The 13513-nt window shown below is 40.4% G+C and overlaps 1 protein-coding gene across 1 annotated transcript in view; it reads right to left on the minus strand.

The window, feature by feature from the left end:
* LOC308292628 (E3 ubiquitin-protein ligase RNF170) overlaps positions 1-13513 on the minus strand; it is a 484996-nt gene that overhangs the window by 344940 nt on the left and 126543 nt on the right. The window lies entirely within an intron of this gene.

Here is a 13513-nt window from a genome sequence, read left to right on the forward strand (position 1 = left end):
CAGTATATATGGCTTGTTTGTTTATTGTATGACATCACGCCACATCATCAGCTGTGGACTCTGTGATGTCATCGTATCTCATCTATGCCCAAATATAGATTTCTAGGTCAGATGGCCCATGGAGTTTGTGATGTCAAACCTAGCAACCCAATATAAACAAACCTGATGTCAGACCTGAAGTATCCTTTTATACCCATATATGGAGATACAGAGATATCCATATATGGGCATATTAGAAAGCCCATATATGGGCATATACGGATGACATCAGGGATATCCATATATGGGCATAAAAGGGACAAGGGCTTACAGTTAAGAGATCTCCATATATGGGCATATCAGAAAGCCCATATATGTTCATATACTGATGACATCAGGAATATCCATATATGGGCATAAAAGGGACAAGGACTTACAGTTAAGAGATCTCCGGGCATAAAGGGACAAGGACTGTTACAGTAGATATAGAGATGTCCATATATGGGCATAAATGAACAAGGACTGACAAACACTGAGATCTCCATATAACCTATGGGAATATAAGGGACGAGGACAATGCGTAGCATTGTGTGCTTTTAGACCTATTTTCAAAATATTGTTGTACATTAAAAACTTGAAATGGGTCGTTCTGCATAGTACTTGGGATTTGTTGATGTAAATGTTCACATAGAGTGTAATAATTGGTAAAACAAACTTTTGGCCTATTTGTGGAGATAAGCGACCGTCGCTTATCTCCCGATTAGGGAGTCTTACTGGTACTATTGTCTACTATATACTGTAGGCTATGTCACTTCCCTACTCTCTCTCCTACTTGTCTCTCTCAACTGTCCCTATCAAATCCCCCCAAACAAAAAAAACATTTTAACTGCCTGAGCTAGTACTTTACATTGAATGATGATATGTTTAACTGTTCAGGTGATGTGTAAAGTAAATTCTAGGTAAGTATAGTTTATGTCAGTGATTCCCAAAGTGACTGAGAGAATTGTGGGAATTCCAAGGGGGCCCCTTCACAATTAGTTAATATAGCATACATTATTTTAGTTTAGTTTAGTTTAACCTCTTCAATGCTATATACATTGACTGTTTGAACATGGCCAATGTATATATAATAATGACTTGCTCTTCTCTCATGTTGTGAGCTTGTAGATCTGCTATATTGTGAAAAGGTTTAACAACACAAATCTTGCATGGGGGTCCCTGATGGTGATCCGCGACCAAATACACATTCATTTGGATGTCCTTGAAATCAAAAGCTTTGAGAACCACTCGTTTATGTACATAATAATTGCTGAGTCATGTATTTTGCAGGCATCCATATTGTATGCTTCAAAAACATTTGAAACGGATGGATCTATTCTTTACAATTCAGGATCAGAAAAGATGCGGCAAAAACCCATGAACTGACGACACCCTGGTGTCCGTGTGTTGAATATTTCAGTATCCAGACACACCCTGCCTATGGAGTGTATTGCCCCATGCATTCTAGACCACAAAGGAGGGCAACAGCAGGAAGGGAGGATGTTTGGTGTCCTCTGAGATCATAGTGACCACAGGTTCTCCCTTGCTCAGCGAAAGAGAACGACTTTCACTTGTGAATGACGGGCAATATACAACATCTGGAGTGTTAATTTAACCCTGAGGTCTCTATTTTAATTGTCTTAAGTACCAGCTCTTATGCTTTAACTTAAAGTCCTGTCCATACTGTCTCCGACCACCAAACTTTTCAACGGAAAGGTCTGGTTCAACTACAAAATGATGTCACTTGCATCTTCTGAAAAGCATTACCCCGATTAGAGTTCGGAAGCTGCACGTCGGAAAGTCGGAACACTCCGACGAAAGGTTTGGTGGTCGGAGACAGATATGGACAGGCCTTTAAGTTAAGGCATAAGAAGAGCTGGTACTTTAAACAATCAAAATACAGCCCTGAGAGTGTAAAAAAGGTTTGGGCTCCCAAATGGCCACTCTACCTCCTGTATTCTGACAAACTTGTGCTAACACAAGTTCCTTGTACAGAAATAGAACAACAGTATTGAAGTGACGTTCATGAAGAAAACGGTCATTTATTTGCGTTTGTGCCCAGATAGTGACTAATGACTGTTGGGGGGGATGAATCGAGCCTTTCTACTGCAGTAGTATAGATATTTGCCAAGTGTTGCACTAAGCTGCTGCTCGCAAAGTAGTACATTGATTCACTGTACAGTCTGTAAAAGAAATGAGTTGTATTTTGGCTCTGACAATAAAAGTCTGTAAAAGTTGAAATAAAAGAGCTTGGTTTTTTTGGAGCGAGGTTTTGTAAGTGCTGTTTGTGTCTTTGTTTTTTCTGTCTGCTGGTGTCAAAGATCAATTCACAAGAATTTCCAACAACAAACTATGACAAGAAAGGCTTTTAATGTGAATCAGAAAGCCCAGAGGAGGTTTTTAAAAATAGCTTTAATCATAAGACATCAAGAGATCGCTCCATGATCCACAACAGAGAGCAAAACCTTTCAGTACAAATATATGGCACTTCATAAAAGGGAATATCAAATGCAGGGCAGGGTTGGGACCTTTCTGTAATGACATAAATCTCAACTGTTGTTTATAGCCAGATGGAGTTAGTTATTGTACAAAGAGCAAATAACCACAGGTATTATTTCCACTCCCTAAGCTTGAAGTCAAATAAACAGTAGCCAATGTATCAGTGTGTTTATACAGTATAGTCAACAACAGCATAAAGGCTTAATCTTTCCTTATCGATTAAGGATTAAAGGACAACTTTAGTTTTTTACAACAAGAGTTCATATTTTAGATTGCAATTAAAGAATATAAAAGATGAGTCTTAAAATTATTTCATTTACTTCTTTCTATTGTTTTAGAGATTCTTATTTCAGTGGTTGGGGGCATGCATACAAGTGGCTAAATATGTCATTTTACACAGAATAAGCCCATTCCCAAGATACAACGCAACCTTTCATGGTTGGATGTGACTTATGGGGGCTAGAAGTGTTACTGTAAATAGCAGTAAAGAAACTGCTGGCTTATTGTGTCTAAAAAGACATATTTAGCCACTTGTACGTATGCCCCCATGCGTATGCATGCCCCACATTTTAGCACGGTAAACTCGATAAAACAATAGAACAAAGCAAATGAAAACATTTTAACACTCACTTTTTCTTTTCTCTAATTACAATCTAAAATATAGCTGCAAGCAGCGATAAAGTGTCCAAGGCATAAAAAGCAGGAAAGCAAAAAGGCATCAAGGGAAAGCAAAGAAGACATCAAAGAAAAACTAGAAGCAGTGTTCTTCAAAAACAGGACTCCGGCAGGTCAGGTAGTTTTTTTTTTGGCCTAGTGGTGACTCTATAATAGGCCAAAGTGAAAAGGGTGCCATGCGTTCTTGGGCCTTTCACGGCAATCGTACGCTGCATGCAGGATTTGAGGCATTTTGTTCCAAAAATGTGTTTTGCTAAAGTTGACCCGCTGGTGGCGCTATAACAGGCCAATGTGAGAAGGGTGGCATCTGTTCCTTGGCCTAGTGGGAATGTGTGTGCAAAATCTCACACACATAGCAGGCTACGTTCATAATTTGAGACATTTTGTTCAACCTTGGAAACCTTCCAAACCTTGGAATTCAATGTTAGCCAATTAGATAGAATATGATATCGGACAAATCCGTCATGATTACATCACTGTAGAGATACTGTGTACTGATTTGTGTGATTTTCTGATAAAATCTGAAGGAGTAATATCGAAGAATGTGTTTTCGGCCTTCTGGTGGCGCTATAAATGGCAGATGTGAAAAATGCCGGGCACAGGTTTTTCCTTGGCCTCTGGGAAGTGTGCATACAAAGTTTTACACTAATCGGTGTAAAAATACTGTGATACTATTCACCCAGACAGTTTGATACTGTACATAGTAAGCCTTGCCGAGCCATGAAGACCATATGACTCGGCCGAACCATGAGTCTCATAGGGAAGGAGCCTATCTCCTGTTTATGTAGCGTGAGGCAGCTTGATGTACAAGTACACCCCCTGGACATGACACTAGTATGTCGCAGGGACTTACCCCCAATCCAACCCTTGATGCTGAGTGCCAAGCAGGAGGCACTGGGTCCCATTTTTTAGAGTCTTTGGTATGACCCGACCCGGGTTTGAACCCGGATCTCCCAGTCTCAGGGCAGACACTCAAACCACTAGGCAACTGAGCGGGTACATGATATCTTTGCAATCCTTGGACATCACAACATAGATGTAGACATCACAGTTTGTATTATAATGCTTGGTTCAGGAGTTATGATGCAAACTACATTATTTAGTAATGGCGGATATTAAAATACACATCAAGGGGGGACATTTTTGGGAAGGCTCCATATCAGACATTGTTCAAGGATCCAAACTGTAAAGTCTACCTAATGTCATGATTTTAAGCTTATATCAACCCCAAGCGGGATTCGATCCAACGTCCTTCTGCATGAAAGGCACATGCCCTGACCACTACACTAGACAGCCACAGGATCGGTTAACCCTTAAGTGCTGTTCGGGTCATTTTGACCCGTTTTACATTTTCATTTGGAAAAAAAAGGTAGAAGTTAAAAATGTTTCCACCTGAAACTCACTGGCCTTACAGATTCTTCTGAGATGAACATGTAAAAAAAATATTTTTGCACTACACCCATGCTACACCCCCCTCATATTTTTTGAACCTTAACTCTTATACTGCTTTGAACGTTCCTGTTCGCCCCAATTCTTGAGGTCGAGTAGGGCCAATACGGCCGTTCGTTCGTTTGATGTTTTTTATGGATTATGATAAAAGACGTCCTTGCGCAACTTTTGAATGCATAATTGGTCGTCGGTGTCGTTTTGAGGACAGCCGGAAACCTTTCATAAAAAAAAAAAGTAAACAGACTGTCCTGGCTCCGCCTGCCCAGAGCGACTCTGCGCCTGCCTAGCTGCCAGGGGCGTCAATTGGGTATGGCAGGGGTATGCAGCTGCCATACCTTGACAGGGGGAAATAATAAAAATGTACTTTTCATCGTGCCTGTTGCTAAGGTATGGCAACATGACTGGTGTCTTCACCAGACACCAGTCATGTTGCCATACCTTAGCTTGTTCTGAACTGACGCCACTGCTAGCTGCTAGCAGCCTTGAGGGACTATATTGTTTTATGCATCGGGCTGTTAGTAGAGAAAGAGAGAGAGAAACGTTGGTAAAAGCGATCATTTTGTCGGAAATCAGTTGTTTTATAGTATTAGTAGTATAGTAATTGTAGTAGGTAGTAGTATTTAGCAGTAGACCTACTAGAATATTGGGCCCTGCTCAGTATCAATCCGCCGAAGCAAAGCGACCATCCCCCACCACCCCACGGCCGAGGTCGCACAGCAGAGATTCCACGGAAGGAAAGTTTCGACAACAAACTTTGTTAGAATTAGGATTACAAACCTACCCGCGTTGGTGACCCAGGACCAGGCAGCGCCCACCACGAATGGTGGTGGTCGTCGTGATGATGATGATGATGAAGAAGAAGAAGAGAAAAAGATTCCTGTAGTGTAGCCGTTGGCTTTGAAGAGAAACATTCCATTTCTTGGTGCCGTTGGTCGCGAAGAACCGGGTCAAAAAGTGCATCAAGAGCCTCCTGATATCCCGATATGGACTCGGAGACCCCCGCCATACCCGCCGTTCGTTCCTGAGAGTGAGACCCCCGCGCTGGATGGATCGGCACGGCACAGTGGACACACATCTCGGGCGCAGTAGAGACCGCCGCCACCCATTCAACAGCCAGACGTACAGAGGCAGAGACTCACTGGACGATGGCCATGATTCTACTGTCCAGAGTGGTAAGACTTAGACTTAAATCCAGTGCATCTGCATGTATGTATAGTATACTGTATGTGAATCGCTTCAGGCTTTCCACTGCATCCGTGAGGACGCTTGGTTTGATTGACAAGCCTAAAGTCTGGTCTGGTCAGACGTGATCTCTATTGCGAATACACCAGTGGGATCCGGTCTAGAGCCCGCCTACTGCATCCGGTTATTTACACGCACACATAGACTACATGCAAGAAACGTTTCCGTATCCGGACCGGATCAGCAACTTGATCCAAGCATAGAGTTAGGATCCAAGTGCATATGCGTTTGTTTTTGCTACACAGGACACACGTGGATTTCCTATTACGCGCGTGCACGTACCGCATGTAGTGTACGGTGCACGGCACAGGTTAGCATTTAGCCAGCTACTATGATTATTTGATGGGATTTTAGGATTTAGTGGCTTAGTTTGTGTGTGCATGCGTACGATGCGTGTGAGAGAGAGAAAGAGATGCGTGTGAGAGAGAGAGAGAGAGAGGTTTCTTTTTACGTGTGGTGCACGTGTGGTGCACGTGCGGTGCACGCGCGTGCACGTACGGTGTGCGTTGCACGCGCGTGATCGTACTGTGCACGTGTACGGTGCACACCCGTAGCCTTTCAATTCAATTCAATTCAAAGGAGCTTTATTGGCATGAGAAAATATAGTTTACATTGCCAAAGCAAGTGTTATAAATAAAAACAGTTGAAAATGGGGAAGATAGCCTATACAGTTCTTGGAGGAAGTACAGCTTTGTGTAAACAGAGCTATGTTGCATTGTGACATTTTATATAGGTATACAGGGTATAAAGGGAATTTCACTGTGACAGTAAATGCATGGTAACTATTTACTATAACTGCATTTTATGTTATATATGAACTTATTGTAAGTCATTTGCTAAATGTCAAAATTGTAAATTGATTTGTTTAGATATAAACTATTTGATATTTTCCTGGCTATGATTTTAGATGATGAGTCGATGATGATGATGAGCCTACTTCTTCATTTCCACATCGTGGTCGTCCAAGGACAAGGATAGGTAAAGAAAAAACAAATTTTTTCTGTAAATCAGACTTAGCACCATGCACATGCTCACATAGACATCAAAGGGGGCTTGAGCCCCTGCCCTTTTATCCATCTGTAAAAAGTGCCCTCTCCAGACCATGAATGCTGTTTTTACATAATTACTATATATATATATATATATATATATATATATATATATATATATATATATATATATTTGTGTGGTAAGCAGGAAGTGCATAGAATGTTAGAGAGGCAGGGGTTGACATTTCTAAAACGGCCTTTTGATGAAAATAGTAGGCCCCCAACCTCCACGCATTCTGCTGTGACGCGTTGTGAGCTTGAAGGTGTACTATTTTTCATGTATTTTATAGTAATTATGTATTTGGGTGGGTGACGTGACGTAGCGTTTTCGCTGTCCTCGGTGTCAAACATGTATAAATAAAAAATATATTTGTCAAAAACCTTCTGAATATTGTGCAGGACATTAAGCTTTATGTGAACTTACTCAAGATTAAAACATTTCATTCCTCATTTCTTCAGAATCTTCAACCAAACATGGTAAATGTCATCTGGTGTGACTGTCCCGACCTTGTTTCTCAAAGTGGGAACTTGAATAAAACTAAGAAAAAGAATTGCTAAAATTCATTTAAAAATGAATTTAGGCAAAAAAAAATGTCTATTTGTGAGCCTATATCTTTTCAAAGTCCAAGCATAATGTTTTCAGTCATTTCTGATCAAAAAGATTTTGTCCCCCAAACCAAAATCATCTGGTGTGACACTAGTTTGGAAAAATTAAACAGGCAATAATTTGGACACCTACTGGGCTAGAGAGGTCCTTCTTCTGTAAGGCTATTCAGCACTCCCAGCACAACTGCAAGACAGGTGTCTGAGGTGAGTTATGATTTTAACATTTTCATGAAATGCCATCTTGTTGAAACTTTGACAAGTGTGGCACTTCTGGATGTCATCTGGTGTGACACCTTTTTCATTAATAAAGCAAAAGTTATTTGAAACTTTGGTCATAATTACATGTAAATCTAGGTTGTTTTGTTATAGCTAGCATGTTGTTAGCATGCTAATGTGTACCTGGTAGCCTCAAGGTAGTCCTAAATGCAGAAAACGTCATCTGGTGTGACACTTCGTCATCTGGTCTGACATATCTGCTTGTCACGCCAGATGACTTGATTGTCACACCAGATGATATATACTGTATTTTCCTACAGACATAACAATAAATAACAAGTCCCATGTTTCTTTTGTCCATTTAAAACATTTTAACATGTTTAAAACAACGTTTTAAACATTTTTACATAATTTAATTTAGCTTCATTCGGTGATACAGCAAATTCATCAGACAGAGCAGAAACCCCTTCACAGAAACCTAAACCTTATATTGTGGTAACACTTTATAATAACTATCCGTTATAAGCAGTTAATATAAGACACTTGACAACAGAAAATGGGTGGTAACCGGAATCGCACAAACTGCTTCCTCATGAGCAGCATTCCTTATACATGGGGATTCAAGAGGGTCACCTGGAACTTTTCAGAGCGTTCCCATGGAAAGGGCGCACCTGATGGTGTGGGAGGGGTGCTGAAGCGTAAGGCAGACATGTATGTCCTCGGAGGCAGTGACCTACAAACACCGAGGGATCTGTGTGAGTATTTACAGAAGTCCTCTGAAAAAGTCACTGTCATGTGGATCGAAGAAGAGAAGATATCCAACATGGATGAAATGGTCCCTCCATCAGTGCGTCCAGTGACTGGCATCAGCACTACGCACCAGGTTCTTTCTATCTTCCCGGGAAAGATAGTTTACAGAGACCTGAGTTGTTTCTGCCAGTTTCCTCAGATCTGCACCTGTCACAACCCACGGAAATTACAGTTCGACCAAGTCTCCAGGGCTGAGGTGCCAGGTGACAAGACAAGTGATGAGTAAGTATAACTAAATCATTCTCTTTGCCAATTTTATGATACCTGTAATTGTACCTGTTTAATGACAATAAAGTAACTTATGTCATCCATTCATTCCTTTTCTTCCTTAACTAAGTGGTGGCCCATCTGCGGAACTGCCCCCTTCCCAGGTCAGCTGCAGGCCCAAAACAGCTTCCGGAGCTCAGTGAGTATAACATACTTGGCAAACTTGAGGACTTGCTAGTAATTACATTTTACTACTAAAAACAATCTACCTGACAAATAAATTACATTTAAATGTCTCCTCCTGAAGGTCTTCTACTCAGGTGCTGGACACAAGTGCATCTATTGGAGAGGCCCAAGCTGAGGATTCAGACACCTCCTCAGATGAATACACACAAGGACAGTTTGTCATAATCAAATATGAGGGAAAGCCATATGTGGGGCAGATTGTTACCATTAATAAGGAGAGGCTAGAGATAAACTGCATGAATCAACTTGGAAAAATGAAAAATGGTTTTGTCTGGCCAAAGGGGCGAGACTGCATTTTCTACAAAGAGCAGGAAGTTGTCTGTGGCATAGCAGAACCGCAACAGGGCAAACGGTTTGCTACCCTCACCAAATGTGACTGGCTGATGTACAATACAGTCTAAATGTCTATACCCTCACCAAATGTGACTGGCTGATGTACAATGCAGTCTAAATGTCTATTCTAATCTAATCTAATACTTTTGTACTTTCACTCACTGGACTGGACAATGAGGTAAGGTAGGACCCGAGACAAACATAGCGAAAATAGCTGATCTACAAGCTCTCAACGCATTGTGCTGCGAGAGCTTGTAGATCAGCTATTTTCGGAGTTGCACAACCCAGCACTCTTTAGCTAGTGGAGATGTGGTGTAACGACATGATTCGTAAATAAATTTGTTCAACTCAAAATGCTGTGTTCAAGTTCAGGAGACTTCGGAAAAAAGTAATACACCTGAATGCTGAGTTGTTTCCAATAATTGGTGTTAATAAAATGTTGCCTTGGCTCCCAGTGTGGCTATGCACCTTATTGTCTCTTTAAGATCCTTCTGCCGTGGGCCGGCAGAAGACTTAGGTGTGCGTAGCATTCCTGTGCACATCCTCATCATCCATCTACTACTACAATTATTTGTTATCCTATGTTAAGGCCCAACAATACTATCCTGTTCAGAAATATTAAGGCCATGTTATTTAATGTTAAAGCAATTTTACTGTTGCTGTTTTTCCTGGGTAATTGTTTAATCAATCAGTAAAGTTCAGTACTCACTAATAGGTAGGTTAAAACACAGTTTGCTTTGACACATGAAGATATGGTCATCTGGTGTGACACTAAGTCATCTGGTGTGACATTCCAAATAGTGAGAAATCATACCTTTATTAATGATGAAACCGAAAAAATGTGTATGGTTTACATAGAAAATAGTATCAGGAAGAGTCACAAATATTTGTGTAATTTTAAAGAAAGTTTTTGTCAGAATAAAATTAAAATATGTTGAAAGATCGACAACATGGGCCTCACACAGAGTGTTGATTATGAAAAAAATATACAGATTCAATTAATTTTCACAAAACTATAGTGGATCACAGGTTAGTTATGATAAAGGACTTTGATAAAGTGAGTAACTTAAGAAAGGTGTACTCCATTTTCATTTTATGAACAATTATTGTCATGTCACACCAGATGACGGTTTTAGGCACAAGTACAACAAACTGCTCAATAAAGTCTGATTCCAATAAAATATCTAAAAACAAAATGTGTTTCCATAAAGTTGAGAGTGAGTAGAACAAAAGTAAATAATTTTTATGCCTGCTATTTAAAGTTTTTTAAAAAACATGTTTTTTGGGGCGTCACGTCACTGACCCATTTGTATAATTTACAGATCGACCATGGGCTCGTGTACGAGTTCAGCAGACCCGGTGGAGCCCTTCCGGAGGAGCCTGGCTGGAGTGAAACAGAATGGAGCCCCAGGCCCTGTGCAGGCTGAATGACACACACGCACGCACGCACGCACGCACACACACATATACACTCTGTAGACATGTAGTGTCACAGTGAGATAAAGAGAACCCTGAAAGCTGAAGCAGGATTCAGGCTGAAGCTCATGTCACTGTGTCAATGTTCTGCACTGCTCTTACTACTGCTCTTACTTCTCTTACACACTAAAAGTGTGTAAAAAGACACTTTTTCTTGTTTTTATTTTTTTGAATTTGTTTGTAAACAACCACTGATCATAGGTGTGATGTTACTGAAGCCAACAATAAAAGGCTAAAGAGAGATTTCTGCCTGAAAATGTATTCTTCACAAAAATGCATTTTTCTCAGCTTTATGTTCTCAAAGAGCTGTTTTTAGGCCACATTCTGCAGCTTCTAGCTAATGAACAGAACAAGATAAAAACTCGAAATCTTTTTCTGTTGCAAAGTAGACATTCTATTCTTCGTTGCCATATAATTGTTGTCTTTATAGTCGAAACCAAATGTCTCCAGTAGGCCTTCAAAGATGAGCGACAATTCTCAATTTAGCTGGCAGTGGATTGAGCTTTTTGTTCAATTCTGTGGCAGTAAAAGAGTTAAGTGCTGTTCGGGTCATTTTGACCCGGAAGCACAGAAATACACAGTAATATGCCAAAACACAGACACACAGTCACCCCCACTTCTAACACCCCCCTTCCGAAGCCCCATTCCGAACCCTCCCCCCCTTCCTATAAGCATGAGCAATATTGCCCAGTATTAAATGAAGTCGTTTTTTTTACATGGATTTCAGCTAAATCAGTAAAAACGCCTAGCTCTTTCAGTGTTTAATGTGATATAGCAAAGCAGAAATGCAAACATTTACCAAATATATCATATGAATTGTTTGGTATTGAGTCAAAGTCAATGTATCATGATGATTTGTTAAGTTAAAATTTATATTAGTGTTGTTTTTTTTAAACCAAATATCCACCGGGTCAAAATGACCCGAACAGAACGAAGGTGTAGTGAATCTGAACAGAACTTAAGGGTTAACCATGTTTGTTTTAAAAAAAAAGTTCTATGTAGGCTGAGTGCCTTGATTTTATTTATTTATTTTTTATATTTTGGAGGCTTGGGGTGAAATCAAGTAAATGTAATCTGAGTATTTCTGACATTTTCGAGTGATCATATTTTCTTTTACTCAGAACAGAAAAAAAAACGGCCGGTAGAGAAGGGCTCATTTTAAACATGAACGTGATCTGGAGTTAGATCAGACGTGTCAACATTAAAGAGTTTGACATACGCACATGCCATGGTCATCAAGGATGTTAACATCAACTCAACCCGACGTGGGGTTTCAACTCACAACCCGTATATACAAATCCGTATATCAGGCACAGGCACTGACCACTACACTACAGCAGTCACACATAATGGAACTGTCATTTAAAAAAAAAAAAAAAAAAAAGTTTCATGTAATGTACTTGACGCCTTCTTTCAAAATGATGTAGCGCCCCCCTTTGGCCAATTGGGGTAAGATTGGTTTCAGTGATATTTGGACTAACCCTCTACAGTAGTTCATCATGAAAATTGTACTTTTGTATGTTTTAGAGGCAGAAGAATAATTTGCATAAAACTTGCAATATTGATTGAATTATTAAAAAAGCATGTTTCAATTTTTAAAAAATCCGATCCGACAGATCTTTAGATATTGGTCCAAAGTTAATGTAAAAAAAGTTCCATGCACGTGATGCGATAATTCCGGAATAAAAGCGGGTTTAAGCGTTTTACAAACTGCTCAGAATGGCGGAAAATCAAAGGGCGGAGCTTACTTAACAAAGACACAGATGTCTTCTGCTTGAGTCAAGGCACGCGTGTAAGCAAGTTGCATGTCTTCAAACGAAATGAGCCATGACTTATGCCCCTTTAAAGTTTGAGTTTTCAAACGCTTCGTATAGCGCCCCCCTTTGGCCAATTGGAGTAAGATTGCTTTCAGTGATATTTGGACTAACCCTCTACATATTTGCCAAATGCCATGAACGTGTCACTTTGCATGTATGATTTAGAGGCAGAAGAATAATTTGCATAAAACTGCAACATTGAGTGAATTATTAAAAAATAATGTTTCGCTTTAAAAGAAATCCGCCGAGACAGATCTGACCGTATTGGTCCAAAGTTCATGTAAAAAAAGTTTTATGCAAATTACGCGAAAAACACAGGAGGAGATAGATTTTGACTGTTTTTCATATAATTCAAAATGGTGGGAGAAGTAAAGGTCAAAGGTCAAAAGTCAGAGCGTAAAAGTTGTTCGGCATGAGGAGACGCATAAGTGTATACAGGTTTCATGGCTGTACCTGAAACAGAGCATGAGCTTTACCTGTTCAAAGTTGGCATTTTTCGAAGGCTTCCTACAGCGCCACCCTTTGGCCGATTATTGCGAGCTTCGCGTTTTAGCCGTTTGGCATAGTCCTCTGCCATACTGCCGAGTTTCGTAAAAAGCGACTGCACGGTCCAGCCGCTAGAGAAAAAGTGGCGGAAGAATAATAATGGGAAAGTCCAATATCAATAAGTGGCCATTTGCCACTTCGTGGCCTTGGCCACTAAATATGAACCCTTGTTGTAAAAAAAACAAAGTTGTCCTTTAAAGCTATACTGTGTAAGTTGCTCAACTAGTGGTCAGTAGCGTCCGCGTCTTTCGGCCGTTTTTCGCCGCGGACCGGGCCTCACACCCCCGCGTCACCCCCGCGTCTGCCTCCACCTCGCCGAGATCT

Source organism: Nannobrachium achirus (genome assembly GCF_963921795.1).
Source record: "Nannobrachium achirus genome assembly, chromosome: 1".
Lineage (NCBI taxonomy): Eukaryota > Metazoa > Chordata > Actinopteri > Myctophiformes > Myctophidae > Nannobrachium > Nannobrachium achirus.